Here is an 18,994-nt window from a genome sequence, read left to right on the forward strand (position 1 = left end):
GAATTAGGAAACTGTACAGGGAAATACAAAGAAGTAACAAAAAGAAATGGATTTCACAAGATAAGCATGTGAGGGTGGTAAAGGAACAATGGAAGAGGAAATAAACAGGGGACAGGCATTCAAGTCAGAGCTCAGATATTTGTAGTAATTTTATACTCAAACAGAGTTTTGATATGATGAAAAAGGTTTTTGAGGAAAATTCTTCTATCAATTCTACTGATTAGTGAGTAAAGAGATCAGAGCAGGTACTCAGGTTAGGAAAGTGCCTCAATAATCCAGACATAACTTTACAAAGGATTGGGAGGTGCTCATTGTGTGTGGAAATGGAGAGATTCGGGAATAGATTTGAGAGATTGACAAGTAAAGAATTGACAGACTTCAACAGTGGACTGTGAGTGTGCATCCTTGTGTGTGTGTGCGTGTGTGCATGCATAGATAAGAGGAGGAGAATAGCATTAAGCATTTTAGCTAGGATTGAAGGTGTTCCAGAAAGACAGTAGGAATATTAAATTCAAAGGTAGTAAAAATGAAGACTGAAAGTCTTAAAGTCAATGTCCTTGAGACAAAGAAATCACCTATAACCACATTTAATGAATCTGTCTCACTAAAGAGTCTTTGAAAGTTTAAAACTATTTATTTTTCTGTTTTCATCGATATTCAATTTTGTCCTTTTTATTATACCAATCTAGCTTGGTGGCACTTAAATTCACAGCTAGACCTTCAAAGTGAAAAAACATGTTATTTTACCTGACAACATTAGGGATTTATTCACATTAATATGACCAGAAAAAAAAGCTTATGCAATATCAATGTCTATATCCTGTCATTAATCTGTGGTGTTATTAAGTTAGTTAGCTTGTGTTCAAAGATCTCAAGGGACAAATTGATATCAGTGGCAACTGCCTTCTTGAGATCTATATTGAAACTGTTGAGTTTTCAATGCTCATATGTTTTGCAATCTTTTCACTTCACTCTACCTGGAGAAGTAATCTTAGTAACTTTACTTGAACTATTTTTCTGCACTTGGTATTTATTTTCTACTTAAAGAAAACAAAATACAGACAAGAGATTTGTTATGTAGTGGTTAGCATCTCTGTTTTTTTCCTTTTTATATGTCTTTATTGACATTACTATCCCCACAGACATGAAAAAATAGGATATAGACTGATGTCCATTCATATCAGTGTCCTAGGGCCACCTTAACACATTATTATGAACTTTGTGGTTTAAAACATCAGAAATTTCAGAGACAAGTTTTCTCTTAGTTCTAGAGACCAGAAGTCAGAAATTAAGGTGTCAGTAGGGCCACACTCCCCCAAAAGGCTCTAGGAGAGAATCCATCCTTACATCTTCTAGTGTCCAGTGCTTCTGGAGCTCCTTTGTTTGTGGTGGCATAGTTCCAATCTCTGTCTCTCAATCTCTCTTCACATGTGTGTGTGAAATCTCCCCTCCTTTCTCTTATAAGGACAACAGTCTTTCTTTGTTGATTTCGTCTCAGTATCCTTAACTAAATCAAATCTTCAAAGACTTAATAGCCAAATTAGTTTTCACTCACCAGGTAATTTAGTACATGTCTCCAAAGGTGTTATACTCTGGTCAGTAGAAGTCTTAACTACAGTGAAATTGCAATAGATTTTGTGAGTGCTAAAATTGCAAACTTCCAATACATGCTAAATATTCCAAGCACCAAAAAGAGTTTATAATTAATCTGTAGGAATAATTTGTTTCTGAGTGAGATAAATAAATGGCTTCTGGAAAGAGGCTACATACTTGTCTTCAGCACAGATTTCCTGAATATGGAGTTAAAAACACTTAGAACAAGTTCCAGCTTCATACCAACAAGCTCAATGACCTTGAGCAAATCAATTACTCTTTCTGAACTTCAAACTCCTCATCTATAAAATGGAATATTTTTTTTTAATTTCTGTATTCAACTTACAACTTAGACAATGAGAAATAAAATGTTATGTAGGCATAACATTATGCCCACATTAGATGAAACCATTCCTAATAATTCCACTTAAGATACTAACTTTTTTGCTCTAATTTTGCTTTGCTTATATTTATTAAAAATGATCTTATCTCCCTTCAGAATTACTATTATGCTTGTACAATACAATATATATTCAATGTACACCTTGTGAATATTTTAAGTCATCTCAAAATCATAACAAATAAGGTATATTGTGCTCAGCTATAATAGGTTTTATAACTTACTAAAAGCCCACAGAGATTTCCTACTTCTTCATTAGTTCATTTTTCTGGTTATTTATGTTGACTCTTAGACTCAAATCTGCTTTGCTATATTTTGCTTTATACCACTGTGGCTGGAATTCTACAAATTATGATTCTTACATTCACTTGACAGCTGGTTTCCAGCTACCATCTGCCAATAGGAGGCATTAGCAGGAGGTCAGAAGGCAGAAAGAAGAAAGGAACTTTATACTTCTGGCTCTCCAAGTGTGGCAGCTTGCAGTTGTTGACACTTACCTCTAGTCCAGTATTCTTTGTTAGCGTCTCTGGTATTACCTATTCTTCCTTTTTGATTTTCAAGGCCTTATCTCCACCCCATCATCTTTTTTGCTCTTTTATGCTCTCCCTCATAATACCTTAGAAACTAATTCCATCTGCTTGGAATACCAAGGGTAGTTTCTGTTTTCCTGACTGGACCGTCACTGAAACATTCATACAAATTGATTTTTATAGAGATTTAGTAAAAAGCAAAATAAATAAATAACAAAAAAAATACATGACTTTGAAAATGAAAAGAAACCCCAGAAATTTTACATAGGTTCCATGTGAAATCTTGTCCTATAAGGCAAAAGTGAAAGTCAATGCTATATATACTATATACTAAAGGTGATTTGCCACATGAATAAGCTGTGAACAGAACAAGGCAAAGCATACTTATCTAATTCAAAAGAACTATTTTTCCTTTTGAAATCTGTTCACTGTTAAGTATCTTGTGCAAGGAAATCAGTTGTATATTTTTAACAGTTTAACGGTTTGATTACTCTCATATCAACATTACTGTTTTTATCACCCACATATTATGAAATATATTCAAAGAACTAAAAGAAACCATGCTTAAATAATTAAAAGAAGCTATGATGACAATATCTTATCAAATAGAAAATATCAGTAAAGAGATAGAAATTATTTAAAAGAAGCTAATGAAAATACTGGAGTTGAAAAATACAATAAATGAGATAAAAAATTAAGTAGAGTGGAACAACTGTAGATTTGAGGTGGCATAAAAAGAATCTGCAAACTTGAAGATCATTCAATAGAAATTATGTAATCTGAAAAACAGAGAATGAAGAAAATTGAACAAAGTCTCAGAGAATGTGGGTCACCTTTAAGCGCAAAAACATATATTTAATAACAGTACCAGAAGTACGGGAGAAAGAGAAAAGAACAAAAAAAAATATTAAAAATAATGAGTGAAATCTTCCCAAATTTGATGGAAAACATTAATCTGCACATCCAAGTCACCCAAAAACCTTCAAGTGTAATAAAAACAGAAAGATACATTCCCAGACACATTTAGTCAAAAAGTTGAAAGCCAAAGATAAAGACAAAATCTTGAAAGCAGTCACTTAAAAGGATTCATCACATATAAGGAAACTCCAGTACAATAAAGGACTTACTTATTTGAACCAAAGGAGGCCAAAAGGAAATAGGACAACATATTCAAAATGTTGAAAGAAAAAAAAATCTGTCACATAAGAATGTTATATCCAGCAAAACTAACTTCCAGAAATGAAGGTAAAAGAAAGACATTCCTAGATTCTTTTTAAAAATCTGAAAAAATTCATTGCTTCCAGAAGTGCCTTGCAAGAAAGAAATTTCTCTATGCTGAAAGCACTGAACCCAGTCAGTAATTCAAATTTACATGAAAAACAAAACTGGTAATGTTATTACATAGGTAATTACCAAAAAAAAGACAATATGATTACATATTTTTTCTCTTTTCTTCACTTTACTGATTTAAAAAGCAGTTCCATAAAATAAACATGAAATTGTGTTGGTCAGCTTATAACATATAGAAATGTAATATATTTGACAATAACAGTATGTAAGAGCAAATCTGTTTTGTAGTAAGGAAATGGCACCAGATGGAAATGAAAATCAACAGGAAAAAATTCAGAGAATCAGAAATGGTAAACAAGAAGGTTGATATAACAAAATCTATAAATATACACTTTCATTTTTTTTCTCCTGGCTTTTTTAAAAGACATACAATTATATGAAGTAATAATTATAAAAATGTATTGTGTGGTCCAACATATATAGAGTTAGTATGTATAAAATAGTAGCACACAAAAACCAAAGATATCACAAGAAAGAAAACTACAGACCAATATCTCTTTTATAAATCCTCAACAAAATACTAGCAAAAGGAATCATACAAATAATTATATAGCTATTATAATACACCATATCAATAAGATAAACGGGAATAAACACATGATCATTTCAGTAGACACAGAAAAAATCACTTGACCAAACCTAACATTATTTTATGATAGAAAACACTCAACAAACTAAGCTAATACTTTCTCCCTACAATTGAGAATGAGGAAGGATGTCATTGTACTGGTGGTTCTAGCTTGGACAATTAGGCAAAGAAGAGAAATAAAGGCATTCAGATTAGAAAGGAAGAAGTAAAACTTATTTCTATTTTTAGATGACATAATCTTGTATATAGAAAATCTGAAAGAATTTGCTAAAATGCTATTACCACTAAAGAATGGTTCATTGAAGTGGCAGCATATAAGGTCAATATACAAAAAAATCAATTGTTTTTATGGTGCTCAGCAATGAGCGATCCAAACATAAATTTAAGAAAACAGCTTCGTTTACAACAACATCAAAAATAATTTAAAACTTTAGAAATAAACTTACCAAAGTTTGGGCAAGATCTGTTCATTCATTTTTTCCCTTGCTCTTTTATATTCTGTGTCATTTATTATGTTATTTATCCATTCTCCAGTAGATGGACTGTTGATATTTTGGCCAAACTACTTCATAATATTGCTATCTCAGCATTCATTTTGTGTAACTAACAAGACTGCAGAGGGCCTTGAATTGATACTAGGCCCTCCAGAGAGTGCATGCCCTAGAATAACAGCCCTCAGAGTCACAAGTTCATAGTTCCTGATAGGACTTCGAAACACCCCTGGTGATAAACAGTCTATCCTGCTTCTAGCTCCTTCCCTTTCTGTGTACCTTAGATACGACCCCTTGGGAGCTACCAAACCTCCAATCTTTTTGTTTGAATTGGCCAAACCAGCCTTAGCCCAGGAACCCCAGAAACATTCCACCCACAGACCCTAATAAAGGCATGTGTCCCAGGTCCTGTGCTCACACTGACTGTACCCTTCTTTGACCTCCCCATGTGGCCCCTCGACGCATGTTGTGTATGTCTCCCAGGACATGTTATTAATAAACTTCTCTTTTCCAATTTATCTTTTGGTCTCTGTTGAACGTGGCTCATCATTTGACATTCCTGGGCTCTATTAACAAATGTTAATTTAACAAAATCACAACATGGACATTTGGGAAATTTCCAGTTTTTGCTATCACAAGTAGTGGGGCTGTGAACACACTTACACACCTTTTACATGTAAAAGAGTTTCTCAATGGCACTGTTCTTTAAACACTTTTGCTCTTGTACTCACTGAAAGAATTATTAAAACATTTTAGTTTTAAATAATTATAGACTCACAGGAAGTTGAAAAGGTAGTACTGAGTCTCATATACCTTTTACTCAGTTTTCCACAGTGATTCAACTTATGTAACTGTAGTACAGTATTAAAACCAGGAAAATGGCATTGATATAATGTGTGTATAGTTCTTTGTCACTTCATTAAATTTGTAAATTCGTTTAACCACTATTGAAATCAAAATACAGAACTACTCTATTAGTACATAAATCTCCCTCATGCAACACTTTTATTTTATTTTATTTTAGGTTTTATAATTTTTTTTAATTTATTATTTATTTTGGCTGTGCTGGGTCTTAGCTGCAGCATGCAGACTCTTAGTTGCGGCTTGCAAACTCTTAGTTGCAGCATGCATGTGGGATCTAGTTCCTGGACCAGGGATTGAACCCAGGCCCCCTGCATTGGGAGCATGGAGTCTTACCCACAGTACCACCATGGAAGTCCCTCTTTTATATACAGTCTCATCACCTTCCAGCCCAGCACTTAACCCCTGGTAACAAATCTGTTATTCTTTTCCATAATCTTGTCATTCTGAGAATGCTATTGAAAGCAAATAGAGGATGTAGCCTACTGAGGTTGGCTTTTTAAAAATTCACTGAAAGTGTCAGTTGGAATGCACAGAGGCAGCAAGGAGTGCAGGAAGCAACGTGGAGCCACCAGGAGCCTGGAATTAAAAAAAAGAAAATCACTATAAGTTCCTTGAGATTCATCAAAATTGTGTGTCTCAAGAGTTTATTTCTTTTTATTGCTGAGCATAATTACATGTTATAGATGTACACAGTTTATTTAAAAATTCACTTATTGTGGGACAGTTTTTTTTCCAGTTTTTGGCTAATACAAATAAGGAAGTTTTTAATTATCATGTACAGCTTGTGTGTGTGTGTGTGTGTATAGAACAAACATTTTTATTTCTCTGCGATAAATGCAGAAGAGCACATTTGTTGGATATCAAGCAGAAAGATCCAGCTACCAATCCCAAGTGATGATTCCCATTGCATGGAGGATGGCAGAGATCATAATGTTGCCAACCACCAGAAATTGGAGCCCACAGCCCTGGGCCCACTGCATTTTCTACAGGTTCAGAATGGCCAAGGAGGACTCAGCACATAAGGTGCTCATTGGAACAATGTTTTATGCACAGAAAGGAAAAGAAATACAGCAAGATCAGTGTCTGTAGTGTGTGCTGGTCTCCCACGGCCAGCAGATACTTCCTGATAGACAACACACGCGATGGACTGCATGCACCCTTCTTGGGCTGCAGGTGATTACCCTGTTCCCTTCCGCTGGGGGCCAGATACACTGATAGGGCTGGCCAGGTGCCAACTGACACACATGCTTAAGCAATACAAGGAAGTTCACTGAATACTTGTAACAGAGGAAAGTCTTAATCTAGTAAGGAAGAAAAATCTGGGACCAAGCTACAGCTGGCACCCAGCTTCCATATAGAGGAATGTTCCAGACTCAGGGCACTGATTGGGCATTCCCAGAGAGAGGCAGCAGGTCACCCCATGGCTGCTTCCCCAACATTGGGTCATATTTAAAGTTGCATTTCAGTTAAAAAAAAAAAGCCAACATTGTTCTCAAATTTTAGTACTAATTTGCACTCACTGTGCATCATACAAGTTGTTTTTCAAGCAACAGTTTTACTGTCCCATTAGATTAGTTACAGGCATTGTCACAAATAAAGTCCTTTCTTTTACTTAATCAGCTTTATTGAGATAAAATTCACATACCATAGAATTCACAAATTTAAGATGTATAATTTATGTTTTTAGTATATTAACAGGGTTTTTCAGAGATTAACATAATCTGAATTTTGAGCAGTTTCATCACCCCCAAAAGAAACTTTGTACCCATTAGTAAACACTCCTTGTTACCCTCTACCACTCACCCTCATGCACTACTCAACAAGTAATACAATTTCTGCACTAATCTAACTTCTGTCTTTATAGATATGCTTATTCTTGGCATTTCACATAAATGGGGTTATACAATAAGTAGTGTTTTGTCACTGGCTTCTTTCAGTTGGCATAAAGTTTTCAAGCTTCATCAATGTTTTAGCATACATCAGTATACTACATTCCTTTTTATGGCTAAATAATATTACATTGTAGAGATGTATATTATATTTTGTTTAACCACTCATCAGTTGATGGCCATTGGGGCTTTTCCCACTTTTTTACTATTACAAATAATGTTGCTAAGAGCATTTTTGTACAAAAATTTTTGTGAGCATATTTCCAATTCTTTTAGTACATATCTAGGTGTGAAATTGCTAGGGCACATGCTAACTTTATGTTTAACTATTTGAGCAACTTCCAGGTGTTTTCGAAAGTGAATGCGTGAGTTTACATTCCAATCCATGGTATATGAGGGTTCCAATCTCCATATTCTCAACAACCCTTATGGATCTTTTGATTATTAGCCATCCTAGTAGGTGTGGAGTAGTGGTTTTGATTTGTTTTTCCTTGACGGTTAATGATGTTGAGTATCTTCTCATGTAATTGGCCATTTGCATATCCTCTTTGGAGAAATGTCTATTCACGTTCTTTGCCAATTTTGAAATTGTGTTATTTGTCTTTCTATCATTGAGTTTTAAGAGTTTTTCTATATATTCCAGATACACATCCCCTAATAGATATATGATTAGAAATTTTTTTTTCCATTCTTTGGATTGTTTTTCACTTCCTTGACGGTGTCCTTTGAAGCACAAAAGGTTTCCATTTTTATAAAGTCCAATTTATCTATTTTTTCTTTTCTTGCCTGTGCTTTAGTGTAATCTCTAAGAAGATTTTACCTAACCCAAGATCATGAAGATCCATTCCTCTATTTTCTTCTAAGAGTTTTATTGGTTTAGTTCTCACATTTAGCTCTATGATACATTTTGAGTTAATTTTTGGGAATGTTGTGAGGAATGGGTCAAAATTCATTCTTTTGTATGTGGATATACAGTTTCGCCAGCACTATTTGTTGAAAGAACTATTCTTTACCCATTTAATGATCTTAGCACCCTAGAGAAAAATCAATTGACCAGAAATGATAGGGTTTCCGATCTCTCAGTTCTTTCCTATTGACCTATATGCTTATCCTCATGTCAGTACCACAGTTCCTTAATTATGATAGCTTTGTAGTAAATTCTGGAATCCAGAAGTTTGTATTCCAACTATGCTCATTTTCAAGATTGTTTAGGCTATTTTGGGCTCTTGATGGTTCATGTGATTATTAGGAACACTTGTCATTTTCTGCAAAGAAGCCAATTGACATTTTGATGGGAATTGCATTGAATTTGTAGGGGAATTTGGGAGGATGGCCACCTAAATATTAAATCTTCTAATCCATGAACATGGAATTTCTTTCCATTCATTTTGTATTTTGTTCATTTCTATCAGCAATGTTTTGTGGTTTTCTGAGTATACATTTTACACTCCTTTTGCTGACTTTATTCCTAAGTATTTTATTCTTCTTGATGCTATCATAAATGGATTTATTTTCTTAATTTCCTTTTTTAATTTTTCATTGCTTGTGTACAGACATACAATTGATTTTACTTATAAAATTTGTGTTCTGAAATTTTGCTGAATTTATATATTTCTTCAATATATTTTTCATAGATTCATTAGGATTTTTTAACCAATTTTCATTAAAGTATATTTAATTTACAAGGTTGTGTTAGTTTCAGGTGTACAGCAAAGTGATCCAGTTTCATATATATATATATATATATATATATATATATATATATATATATATATATATATATATATATACATACATTTTTTTCATTATAGGTTACTAAAAGATATTGAATATTGTTCCCTATGTTATATAGGGGGTCCTTGTTGTTTAGCTATTTTATATATAGTAGTGTGTATATGTTAATACCAAACTTCTAATTTATCTCTCACCCCCCCACCACTATGCACTTTGGTAACCATAAGTTTGTTTTCTATGTCTGTGAGTCTATTTCTATCTTGTAAATAAGTTCATTTGTATCATATTTTTTTAGAGCCAACATATAAATGATATTCTATGCTATTTGCCTTTCTCTGTCTGGTTTACTTCACTTAACATGATCATCTCTAGGTCCATCCATGTTGCTGCAGAGGGCATTATTTCACTTTTTTTATGGCTGAGTAATATTCCAGTTTGTGTGTGTGTGTGTGTGTGTGTGTGTGTGTGTGTGTGTATACCATATCTTCTTTATCCATTCATCTCTTGATGGACATTTAGGCTGCTTTCATGTCTTGGCTATTATAAATAGTGCTGCTATGAACAGTGGGGTGTATGCATCTTTTCAATTATGGTTTTCTCCATATATATTCCCAGTAGTGTGATTGCGGGATCATATGGTAACCTTATTTTTAGTTTTTGAAGGAGCTTCCATACAGTTCTCCATCGTGGCTACACCGATTTACATTCCCACCAACAGTGTAAGAGGGTTCCTTTTTCTCCACACCGTCTTCAGCATTTATTATTTGTACACATTTTAATGATGACCATCCTGACTGGTTTGAGGTGATATCTCATCAAGTTTTGATTTGCATTTCTCTAATAATTAGCAACATTGAGCACCTTTTCATGTGCCTTTTGGCAATCTGTATGTCTTATTTGGAGAAATGTCTACATAGGTCTTCTCCTCATTTTTTGTTTGGGTTGCATTTTTTTTTTCTTTCTTTTGATATTAAGCTGTATGAACTGTTTATATATTTGGAAATTAAACCTCTGTCAGTAGCATGATTTGCAAACACTTTTTCCCAGTCCGAAGGTTGTCTTTTCATTTAGTTTATGGTTTCCTTTGCTGTGTAAAAGCCTTTAAGTTTAATGTTCTCCCATTTGTTCCTTTTTCTTTTTATTTCCATTACTTGCTGAGAGGGATATATTAGGATTCTTCTTTTTCTTTTTTTAAACACCTTTATTGGAGTATAATTGCTTTACAATGTTGTGTTAGTTTCTGCTGTATAACAAAGTGAATATATATATATACATATATCCCCATATCCCCTCCCTCTTGTGTCTCCCTCTCACCCTCCCTATCTCACCCCTCTAGGTGATCACAAAGAACTGAGCTGATCTCCCTGTTCCATGCAGCTGCTTCCCACTAGCTATCTATTTTACATTTGGTAGAGTATATATGTCAATGATACTCTCTCGCTTCGTCCCAGCTTACTCTTCACCCTCCCCGTGTCCTCAAGTCCATTCTCTATGTCTGCGTCTTTATTCCTGTCCTGCCCCTAGGTTCATCAGAACCTTTTTTTTTTTCTTTTAGATTCCATATATATGTGTTAGCATACGGTATTTGTTTTTCTCTTTCTGACATACTTCACTGTGTATGACAGACTCTAGGTCAATCCACCTCACTACAAATAACTCAATTTCATTTCTTTTTATGGCTGAGTAATATTCCATTGTATATATGTACCATATCTTCTTTATGCATTCATCTGTCGATGGACACTTAGGTTGCTTCCATGTCCTGGCTATTGTAAATAGAGCTGCAGTGAACATTGTGGTACATGACTCTTTTTGAATTATGGTTTTCTCAGGGTATATGCCCAGTAGTAGGATTGCTGGGTCATATGGTAGTCCTATTTCTATTTTTATAAGGAACCTCCATACTGTTCTCCATAGTGGCTGTATCAATTTACATTCCCACCAACAGTGAAAGAGGATTCCCTTTCCTCCACATTCTCTCCAGCATTTTTTGTTTGTAGATTTTTTGATGATGGCCATTCTGACATGTATGAGATGATACCTCATTGTAGCTTTGATTTGCATTCCTCTAATGAATAGTGATGTTGAACATCCTTTCATGTGTTTGTTGGCAATCTGTATATCTTCTTTGGAGAAATGTATATTTAGGTCTTCTGCCCATTTTTGGATTGGGTTGATTGTTTTTTTGATATTGAGCTGCATGAGCTGCTTGTATATTTTGGAGATTAGTCCTTTGTAAGCTGCTTCATTTGTAAATATTTTCTCCCATTCTGAGGGTTGTCTTTTCATCTTGTTTATGGTTTCCTTTGCTGTACAAAAGCTTTTAACTTTCCTTAGGACCCATTTGTTTTGTTTTGTTTTTGTTTTTATTTCCATTTCTCTAGGAGTTGGGTCAAAAAGGATCTTGCTGTGTTTTAAGTCATAGAGTGTTCTACCTATGTTTTCCTCTGAGTTTTATAGTGTCTGGCCTTATATTTAGTTCTTTAATCCATTTTGAGTTTGTTTTTGTGTATGGTGTTAAGAAGTGTTCTAATTTCATTCTTTTACATGTCACTGTTCAGTTTTCCCAGCACCACTTATGGAAGAGTCTGTCTTTTCTCCATTGTATATTCTTGCCTCCTTTATCAAAGATAAGGTGAGCATACGTGTGTTGGTTTATCTGTGGGCTTTCTATCCTTTTCCAGTGACCTCTATTTCTGTTTTTGTGCCAGTACCATATTGTCTTGATTACTGTAGCTTTGTAGTATAGTCTGAAGTCAGGGAGCCTGATTCCTCCAACTCCGTTTTTCTTTCCCAAGATTGCTTTGGCTATTAGGGGTCTTTTGGGTTTCCATACACATTATAAAAATTTTTGTCCTAGTTCTGTGAAAAATGGCATTGGTAGTTTGATAGGGATTACATTGAATCTGTAGATTGCTTTGGGTAGTATAGTCATTTTCACGGTGTTGATTCTTCCAATCCAAGAATATGGTATGTCTCTCCAACTGTTTGTATCATGTTTAATTTCTTTCATCAGTGTCTTATAGTTTTCTGCATACAGGTATTTTTTCTCCGTAGGTAAGTTTATTCCTAGGTATTCTTTTCCTTTTGTTGCAATGATAAATGGGAGTGATTCCTCAATTTCTCTTTCAGATATTTCATCTTTAGTTTATAGGAACATAAGAGATTCCTTTGCATGAATTGTGTATCCTGCTACTTTAGCTAATTCATTGATTAGCTCCAGTAGTTTTCTGGTAGCATCTTGAGGATTCTCTATGTATAGTATCATGTCACTGGCAAACAGTGACAGTTTTATTTATTCTTTTCTGATTCGGATTCCTTTTATTTATTATTCTTCTCTGATTGCCATGGCTAAAACTTCCAAAGCTATGTTGAATAATAGTGGTGAGAGTCTGCAACCTTGTTTTGTTCCTGATCTTAGAGGAAATGTTTTCAGTTTTCACCATTGTGTAGGATGTTGGCTGTGGGTTTGTCATATATGGCCTTTTTATGTTGAGGTAAGTTCCCTCTATGCCAACTTTCTGGAGAGTTTTTATCATAAATAGGTGTTGAATTGTGTCAAAAGCTTTTTCTGCATCTATTGAGATGATCATATGGTTTTCGTCCTTCAGTTTGTTAATATGGTGTATCACATTGATTGATTTGTGTATATTGAAGAATTCCTTCATTCCTGGGATAAACCTCACTTGTTCATGTTGTATGATCCTTTTAATATTTTGTTGGATTCTGTTTGCTAGTATTTTGTTGAGGATTTTTGACTCTGTGTTCAACAGTGATATTGGCCTGTAGTTTTCTTTTTTTGTGGCAACTTTGTCTGGCTTTGGTATCAGGGTGAAGGTGGCCTCATAGAATGAGTTTGGGAGTGTTCCTCCCTCTGCTATATTTTGGAAGAGTTTGAGAAGTATAGGTATTTGCTCTTCACTAAATATTTGATAGAATTCACCTATGAAGCTATCTGGTCCTGGGCCTTTGTCTGTTGGGAGATTTTTAATCACAGTTTCAATTTCAGTACTTGTGATTGGTCTGTTCATATTTTCTATTTCTTCCTGGTTCAGTCTTGGAAGGTTGTGGTTTTCTAAGAATTTGTCCATTTCTTCTATGTTGTCCATTTTATTGGCATAGAGTTGTTTGTAGTAATCTCTCATGATCCTTTGTATTTCTGCAGTGCCAGTTTTTACTCTCCATTGTCATTTCTAATTCTGTTGATTTGAATCTTCTCCCTTTATTTCTTGATGTTTCTGGCTAATGGTTTATCAGTTTTGTTTATCTTCTCAAAGAACCAGCTTTTAGTTTTATTGATCTTTGCTATTGTTTCCTTCATTCCTTTTTCATTTATTTCTGATCTGATTTTTATGATATCTTTCTTTCCACTAATTTTGTGGTTTTTTTGCTCTTATTTCTCTATTTGCTTTAGGTGTAATGTTGTGTTGTTTACTTGAGATTTTTCTTATTTCTTGAGGTAGGAATGTATTGCTATAAACTTCCCTCTTAGAACCGCTTTTGCTGCACCCTATAGGTTTTGGGTCAACTTGTTTTCATTGACGTTTGTTTCTAGGTATTTTTTAATTTCCTCTTTGATTTCTCCAGTGATATCTTGGTTATTTATTCGTGTATTGTTTAGCCTCCATGTATTGGTAATTTTTACAGGTTTTTTTCCTGTAATTGATGTCTAGTCAGTGTGCGTTGTGGTTGGAAAATATACTTGATATGATTTTAATTTTCTTAAATTCACTGAGGTTTGATTTGTGACTCAAGGGATGATGTATTCTGGAGAATGTTCCATGAGCAACTGAGGAGAAAGTGTATTCTGTTGTTTTTGAATGGAATGTCCTATAAATATCAGTTAAATCCAACTTATCTAACGTGTCATTTAAAGCTGGTGTTTCCTTATTTATTTTCATTTTGGATGATCTGTCCAGTGGAGAAAGTGGGTTGTTAAAGTCCCCTATTATGATTCTGTTACTGTCATTTCCCCCTTTTATGTCTGTCAGCATTTGCCTTATGTATTGAGGTGCTCCTATGTCGGGTGCATAAATATTTACAATTGTTATATATTCTTCGTGGATTTATCCCTTGATCATTATGTAGTGTCCTTCTTTGTCTCTTTTCATAGTCTTTATTGTAAAGTCTATTTTGTCTGATATGAGAATTGCTACTCCAGCTTTCTTTTCATTTCCATTTGCATGGAATATCTTTTTCTATCCCCATACTTTCAGTCTGTATGTGTCCCTATGTCTGAGGTGGGTCTCTTGTAGACAGCATATATATGGGTCTTGTTTTTGTATCCATTCAGCCAGTCTGTGCCTTTTGATTGGAACATTTAATCCATTTACATTTAAGGCAGTTCTCAATATGTATGTTCATATTACCATTTTCTTAACTGTTTTGGGTTTGTTTTTTAGGTCTTTTCCTTCTCTTGTGTTTCCTGCCTAGAGAAGTTCCTTTAGCATTTGGTATAAAGCTCGTTTGGTGGTGTGAATTCTCTTAACTTTTGTTTTTCTGTAAAGGTTTTAATTTCTCCAGTCGAATCTAAATGAGATCCTTTCTTGGTAGAGTAATCTTGGTTGTAGGTTTTTCCCTTTCCTCACTTTAAATATGTCCTGCTACTCCCTTCTGGCTTGCAGAGTTTCTGCTGAAAGTTAAGCTGTTAATCTGATGGGGATTCCCTTGTAAGTTATTTGTTGCTTTTGCCTTGCTGCTTTTAATATTTTTTCTTTTTATTTAAGTTTTGATAGTTTGATTAATATGGGTCTTGGTGTATTACTCTTTGGATTTATCCTGTGTGGGACTCTTTGTGCTTCGTGGACTTGATTGACTATTTCCTTTCTCATGTTAGGGAAGTTTTGAACTATAATCTCTTCAAATATTTTCTCAGACCTTTTTTTTTTTCTCTTCTTCTTCTGGGACTCCTATAATTCGAATGTTGGTGTGTTTAAAATTGTCCCAGAGGTCTCTGATACTCTAGTCAATTTTCTTCATTCTTTTTTCTTTATTCTGCCTGCGGCAGTTATTTCCACTATTTTATCTTCCAGGTCACTTATCTGTTCTTCTGCCTCAGTTATTCTTCTATTGATTCCTTCTATAGAATTTTTAATTTCATGTATTGTGTTGTTCATCATTGTTTCCTCTTTAGTTCTTCTAGGTCTTTGTTAAACGTTTCTTGTATGTTTTCCATTCTATTTCCAAGATTTGGGATCATCTTTACTATCATTATTCTGAATTTTTTTTCAGGTAGACTACCTATTTCCTCTTCATTTGTTTGGTCTTGGTTTTTCCTTGCTCCTTCATCTGCTGCGTATTTCTCTGTCTTCTCATTTTGCTTAACTTACTGTGTTTGGGGTCTCCTTTTCACAGGCTGCAGGTTCGTAGTTGCCATTGTTTTTGGTGTCTGCCCCCAGTTGGTAACGTTGGTTCGGTGGTTTGTGTAGGCTTCATGGTGGAGGGGAATGGTGCCTGTTTTCTGGTGCTTGGGACTGTATCTTGTCTTTCTTGTGGCAGGGCTGCCTCTGGTGGTGTCTTTTTGGTTGTCAGTGAACTTCGTATGATTTTAGGCAGCCTCTCTGCTAACGGGTGGGGTTGTGTTCCTGTATTGCTAGTTGTTTGGCATGGGGCGTCCAGCACTGGAGCTTGCTGGCCATTGGGTGGAGCTGGGTCTTTGTGCTGAGACGGAGATCCCTGGGAGAGCTCCCACCAACTGATGTTATGTGGGGCCGGGAGGTCTCCTGTATTCCAATGTCCTGAACTCAGCTGTCTCACCTCAGAGGCTCAAGCCTGACAGAAGACTGGAGCACCAAGCCGCTGTCAGCCACACAGTTCAGAAGAAAAAGAAGAAAAAAAGGAAGAAAATAAATGATAAAATAAAATATAATAAATGAAAAATAATAAAATTTTAAAAATTAAAAATTAAAAATTAAAAAAATTACGAAAAAAAGAGAGCAACCAGTCCAAAAAACAGATCCACCAATGATAACAAGCACTAAAAACTAAACTAAGATAAAAATAAAAATCAGAAACAGATCAGTCGCAGACATCAAACCTGATGTCTACACTTGCTCCCAAAGTCCACCACATCAATTTTGGGAATATTTTTTGTCTATTCATGTATTCCACAGATGCAGGGTTCATCAAGTTGACTGTGGGGATTTCATCCACTGCTCATGTGGCTGCACCGAGAAACTTCCCTTTCTCTTCTTTGTTCACACAGCTCCTTGGGTTCAGCCTTGGTTTTGTCCCCACCTTTGCATGTAGGTCATCCTCAAGCATCTGTTCCCTGCCCAGACAGGACGGGATTAAAGCAGCAGCTGATTATGGCTCTCTTGCTCTCTCAGGCCAGGGAGAGGGAGGGGTACGGTAGTCATAACTGGAATGTGAGGCAAGCCTGCAGCATCAGAGTCTAGCATGACGTTGCAACAGCATGAGGTGTGCCGTGTGTTCTCCCGAGGAAGTTGTCCCTGGATCTCAGGACCCTGGCAATGGTGTGCTGCACAGGCTCCCAGGTTGGGGGTTGGGGGGTGGGTAGTGACCTGTGCTTGCACACAGGATTCTTGGCAGCAGCCTTAGCATTTCATGTCCGTCTCTGGGGTCCAAGCTGATAGTCACGGCTCACACCCATCTCTGGAGCTTGCTTAGGTGGTACTCTGCCTTATGTGGGCACATGGGGAAGGATTCCCCTCTCCTTGAACACCCCAAAACAATGGTCTCTTGCCTCTTTGCAGGTCCAGATTTTTTCCCAGACTCCCTCCTGGTTAGTTGTTGTGCACTAGCGCCCCTCAGGCTGTCTTCATGCAGCCAACCCCAGTCCTCTCCATTGGGTCTCACCTCCAAAGCCCGAGCCTCAGCTCCCAGCCCCCACTCGCCCTGGTGGGTGACCAGACAAGCCTCTTGGCTGGTGAGTGCTGGTCAGCACCAATCCTCTGCATGGGAATCTCTCCACTATGCCCTCTGCACCACTGTTGCTGTGCTCTCCTCTGTGGCTCCACAGCCTCCCCACCTGTCTCCAACAGTAAAGGGACTTCCTAGTGTGTGGAAACTTTTCCTTCTTCACAGCTCCCTCCCAGGGGTGCAGGTCCCATTCCTATTCTTTTGTCTCTGTTTCTTCTTTTTTCTTTTGCCCTAGCCAGGTAAGTGGGGATTGTCTTGCCTTTTGGGAAGTCTGAGGTCTTCTGCCAGCATTCAATAGGTGTTCTGTAGGCGTTGTTCCAAGTATAGATGTATTTTTGATGTATTTGTGGGGAGGAAGGTGATCTCCATGGCTTACTCATCCACCATCTTGAAGGTCCCCCCCAGGATTTTGTTTTATACACTATCATGTCATCTGCAAATAGACACAGTTTTAACTTTTCTTTTCCAATCTGGTTGCTATTTATTTCATTTCTTGCCTAATTGCCCAGGATAGAATCATCAGATCAATATAGAATAAAATTGATGATAGCAGACATCCTTGCCTTATTTTTAATCTTTAAGGAAAAGCACTTATTCTTTCAGCATTAAGTATGATGTGAGCTATGCCTTTTTCATTAATGCTTTTTATCAGGTTGAGACATTTCCATCCTATTCTTATTTCTTGGGTGTTTTCACTATGAAGTTTTACAGTATTTTGTCAAATGCTTTTCCACGTCAATTGAGATGATCATATGTTTTTTGTTTTTATACTACTGCTATGGTGTATTACATTAATTGATTTTCAGATGTTAAACCAACCTTGTATTTCTGTGATAAATCTCACGTGGTCATAGTGTAAAATCGTTTTTATATATTGTTGATCCAGTTTGTTAGCATTCTGTTGAAGATTGTTGCATCTATTTTCATAATATATTTGTCAGTAGTTTGTTTGTTTTTTTCTTCTGACATCTTTTTCTTGTTTTGATATCACAGTAATGCTAGGCTTATAGAAAGAGTTGAGAAAATTTTACTCTTCTTCTATATTTTGACAGATTTTGTCAACAATTGATATTAATTCTCCTTTAAATCTTTGACAAAATACACCTATGAAATAATTTTGGGCTGGGCTTTTCTTTGTAGGAAAATTTCTAATAACTAATTCAGTTTCCTCACTTGTTACAAGTCTATTTAGATTTTCAATTTCTTATTGAGACAGTTTCAGTAGTTTGTGTTTTTGTAGAAATTTGTCTATCCAATCTAAGTTATCTAATCTATTGGCATAAAGTTTTTCATAGTATTCTAACATAATAATTTTTATGACTTTAAGGTTTGTAATAACTTCCTCCCTTTGTTTCCTGATTTTAGTAACTGGAATAATTTTCAATTTTCTTGGCTAGACTGTATTTGTTATTTCCTTACTTCTGGTCAAATTAATATAATTTACTCTTCCAGTGTCTTAAAATGGAAGTTTGTGTCATTTATTTGAGATAGATTTCTTCTTTTTTAAATGCAAATATTTGTGGGTATACGTTTTCCTTTATTCATTTTTTTAGCAGTATGTCATAAGTTTTATGTTGTGCTTTCATTTTCATTCATCTCAAAATATATTCTATTTTCCCTTGTGATTCTTTTTTTGATCCAGTGATGATAATACATTTTTTAAATGACAGTTT

Source organism: Balaenoptera borealis (assembly GCF_965194805.1).
Source record: "Balaenoptera borealis genome assembly, chromosome: X".
NCBI classification, from domain to species: domain Eukaryota; kingdom Metazoa; phylum Chordata; class Mammalia; order Artiodactyla; family Balaenopteridae; genus Balaenoptera; species Balaenoptera borealis.